Genomic DNA, 4,918 nt, shown 5'->3' with positions numbered 1-4,918 from the left:
AAAGCTGGACAGTGAATAAGGAAGACCATAGAGAATTGACACATTTGAGTTATGGTGTTGGAGGAGAATATTGAAAGTACCATGGCCTGCCAAAAGAACAAACAGATCTGTGTTGGAAGAAGTGCAGCTAGAGTGCTCCTTGGAGGCCAACATGGCCAAACTTTGTCTCTCATACTTTGGACATAGTGTCAGGAGGGACCAGTCACTGGAGAAAGATATCATGATGTTTGGTAAGATGGAGGGTCAGAGAAAAAGAGGAAGGTCCCCAGCGAGATGGATTGGCCAAGTGGCAGCATCGATGAGCTCAAGCATGGCAACAATAGTGAGGTTGGCCCAGGACTGGGCAGTGTTTCATTCTTCTGTGCATAAGGTCGCTATGAGTTGGTACCAACTCAATGGCTCCTAACAATAACAACAAGAACATAATAATAATAATAATAATTGTGAAAACTCTTAACAAAATTCTAAGATTGAAGGTGCCAAATTGACATTAGTTCTATCTTTGTTAAATTATAACTTCTTTTTCAGCCCAGTTCTTGATTTTCTGTGAAATCTGAATAACATACGTTAATGGTTTTCTTTCCTGACTCTAGCCAAGCAGAGTCTCCATTAGCGATTCTTGGTTTCCCAAAGCTCCTGGTCCTGGTCCTAAGTTGGTTACTTCACACACTTGTGATCAGGCATGTTTCCAGGACTCTCAGCTCTAGATGTTCTGCTTCCACTCTTGGCCTAACTTTCTTGGTATTAAAATTAACTCTTCAGGTCCAGACATAACAGGTAGTCAGCTAATGTCAGGACCTGAAGAGTTAATTTTACTGCCAAGAAAGTTAGGCCAAGAGAAGTCTCACATTTTTTGACTTAACTCACATCACAGCCTCCTCTCAGAACATCATTTTTTTCATCATCTTCATTCTTCATGAAATTTTCCCTCCAAGCTCAGTTCAAATCTCACCTAGTCCAGGAAGGCTATCTTGATCATAAAACCAGGAGCAATTCAATCTTAATTGTCATCTGAAGTCTGGTCAATTAGCCAAAAGGCTTATATATGCCATTTCTACTCTGAAATACCATATTATACTTGAGAGACAGCATAATGCTGTGAATATGTATGTGGACTTTGAAATCTGGAAGATTTGAGATTGAATCCTAGCTCCTCAAAACTGTGTAGTATTGGGCAAGTTACTTTCCTTATTTGTTATGGGTTGGAACAGTATCTCTCTGAGGATTAAATGAGATAATTCAAGTAAAACACTCAGAAAGTATCAGGGACATAATAAGGTCTTATGCAATATGTCTATTGTTACTAGATGTGTGTTTTATTATATCTCCAGTTATTACCTTACATTTGTTTATAGTATCTAATCATTGTTGAATTTATCACCATTTCTCAAAGAAAAAGACTTTATCTGTGTCTAGTATTAAATGCAATACTTCTATTGCTTCCTGATTAAATATTTAATATGTTACCATGCACATACTAAGTTTTACTAATTCCATGTTGTTGTTATTGTTGCTGAGTGCCATCCAGTCTATTCTGACCCGTAATGACCCATAACTTTTATAGGGTTTCCAAGGAGAGGCTGGTAAGCTTGAATCACCAACTTTGAGTTTCAAACCGACCTTGCAGTCCTGTGCATTAACCCACAGCACCACACTAAGGTAAACATCTAACATCAAATTCCATGATGGGTAAATAAATAATACAGGTCCTATCTCTGGTAGCATAGTGGTTACGAATCGGGCTGCTAACCTCAAGGTTGGCAGTTCGAAACTAACAGCTATTCTGTGGGAGAAAGATGAGGCTTTCTGCTCCTGTAAAGATTTACAGCCTCAGAAACCCTGTGCAGGTTTACTATGAGTCAGAACGGACTCCAAGGTACTTAACAACAATGACAACATATATGAATGAAATTTTTATTTTTATTGTCTTATCTGTCATCAATGAATATATAACTATTGAGATTGAGTAGCTAAATCTTGAGGCAATAGGAAGATAATCTTTGGAATTAAGAATTGTATCTGAATTTTATTTTATTTTGATATTGTCTGTATTTATATCACTAATACTTACTTTGTAATTACTGACAGCTTACAACATTTACAAATCTGTATTTATGAGCAATTTTTTTAAATTTATGAAATAGGTAAGATATATAGAGCATGTATATGATGGTAAGGCAAAAATTATTGCAACTAGTGTTTCAGTTCATATATGTACAAGTTTATTCCAAACAAAATGTGTTTAGATGTCTTTGTGTTCAGTGAATGATTGCAGAAAAATTGTTTAGTAATACACTTGCTTTAGTCTTACTAGCATGCTTTCAAAAAAAGAGAGAGACTTTTTGTGCCATGTTTTCTTTTGTTTGACAAGTGTCATAGAGTTAGTTCAGACTAATAGTGACCCTATAGAGGATTTGAACCACTTATCTTGTGTTTAGCAGTCCAGTGCTTACTTTACAGTGCTACAACAGTTTGTGCCTGAGTAAAATACAAGTTTTAGGTCAAGGCTAATATCAATCTTTTAACTAAACTCAAGTGAACATCTTCTCAAATAGTAGAAGCTTAGCAACAAGTTTATACTCTCCGATATAAAGCAACAGTTTTTAGATGAATCAGGCATTTCAGGACAGTTGAGAAAACATCAAAAATGAACCAGACAGAGGTCAGCTCAGAAAGTTATGGTGGCGATTTTCAGGTTTCTAAAGGGGTGTTCTTTACAGGTTTTCTTAAAGGACACAGGGTGGGACCTATTAGAAAGAAATTTTAAGAAATCTGAAAACTACATTGATTTTTAAAAAAGGACAGAAAAGTGTCACCAAGGATTTTTTTTTTTCTTTCATGACAACATGCCAGCTCATTCTTAGAGGGTAGCAAGTGTTGTTCTGTGAGAATTTTGTTGCAAAATTTAATCCCATCTACCCTGCAGCCCTGGTCTTCTTGTCCCTTTAACCTTCTTTTTGTTGCCAAAACACAAAAGACATTTAAGAGGAACACAATTTGAGTCCCTCAAAGATGCAAAAGAGTACAGAATTATTTGCACAAAGATTAAATGCAAGCACTGCTTTCAGAAGTATATAGGTCTAGTTGGACAATATTTCTAGAAATAATAGCTTCACATTTTGATATTTTTATATAATAAAGGTTTCTATAATTTTGTAGCAATACTTTCTTACTTACCCTTATACTGTATATGTTGTTGTTACGTGCTTTTGAATCAGTTCTGACTCTTAGTAACTCTATGTACAATAGAATGAAACATTGCCCAGTCCTGCGCCTTCCTCACAATTATTGTTATGTTTGCACTGTATCTAACAATGTTTTGCTGATAGTCACAAGCTTTTCAGTGACTGAACCTTCAGAATCAGTTCACATCTCCTTCCTAGCCTGTCTTTTTCTGGAAGCTCTGCTTAAAACAGTCCACTATACATTGATGGTATTTAGAACACGGGTGGCATAGCTTCCAGCATCACAGCAACACTCAAGTCACCCCAGTATGACAAACTGACAGATGAATGGTAGATATATCTATATGTGTGTATATACAATAATTATATTAAACATAACTTCTTTGAAATGTTTTCTGGATTCATCTAAATATCTGCTAAAAATGCAAGAATTTTGCCACATACATACAATCAGTAGCAAATAAATAGAAAAATAAAAGAAATAATAGTTTCCCTTACATATACCACAATCCCATCTGTTATAAAGAGACATGAAAAATGGAACTTAACATTCAGGTGCTGATGTTTTAGTAGGAAAAGTTGTGAATTTTTTGACACAGAAAGCAGAGATACTGGCTTTTGTATATAGTGTGTATATTAGCATAGAATGTGTATCTTAGCTCCATTTACTATTGTTCTTGGTTAGTTAATAGTAGTGCTGTGGTTTAATGGGCTTGATTGCAAGATCTGTTTGACCAAGGCCGGCCATCAAGCTCATCAGCTACTCCCCAGAAACCTTATGCAGGGTCTCTATGAGTCAGCATTGACTCAATGGCACTTAACAATAAGAACAAGGAATAAATACATTTTATAATTGTTTATTAAATGAATCAGGGTCTCAAGAAACCAGACAGTAATGAGGGAGAGAGCAGGCTGAATGCAATGGAGTTTGTACTGTTACTCTTGCTTGTTGTTGTTAAGTGCCATTGAGTCAGTTCTGACCTATAACAACCCTGTATAGGGTTTCCAAGGAGCAACTGATGAGCTTGAACCACCGATCTTACAGTTCAAACTGACTTTGCAATCCAGTGTATTAACCCACAGCACCACACCAGGACTCTTGCATAGTTGGTGATTCAACTATGCAAACTGGCCACTTAAAAAACCGACTCCCACTTGCGTGACTTCATTGAGATTAATGACCTAAATGAGTAGGTGAAATCCATTAAAGAATTAGGTGATTAGTAACCAACTTGGGTAAGATACCATCCCACAATCTGACCTGGCAGAGTGTCTCTTTTGAGAAGCACAGATGATGACACAAATGTTGAGACACGGAAGTGACTTCCAGGGTCATCAAGACAGTGCATGCATATTAGGTTAACTTTTAGCTTTTCTACAAATTGTAACAAATCATAGCTTAAGTTCTTTCATTTGTACCATTCCATCAGATAAAGTAATTTGGTATATATCTCCTTGAACCCCATCCGAAATATTTGTGTATTGCTATGATGCTATAAACTATACCATTGATATTTTAAATACTAGCAATGTCACCCATGCTGAACAAGTTTCAGCTAAGCTTCTAGACTAAGACAGACTTGACAGAAGGAGAGAAGACTGCTTCTGATTGGTTAGTCACTGAAACCTTATAAATAACATGGTAACACTGTCAGATATAATTCCCAAAGATGAGACCTTCAGATTGAACAGTACTCAAATACAACTGGGAAAGAGCTGCTTCCTCAAAGTAG

Source organism: Chrysochloris asiatica, unplaced genomic scaffold (genome assembly GCF_000296735.1).
Source record: "Chrysochloris asiatica unplaced genomic scaffold, ChrAsi1.0 scaffold00002, whole genome shotgun sequence".
Classification (NCBI taxonomy): Eukaryota; Metazoa; Chordata; class Mammalia; order Afrosoricida; family Chrysochloridae; genus Chrysochloris; species Chrysochloris asiatica.
Note: the sequence above shows the minus strand (reverse complement) of the source record.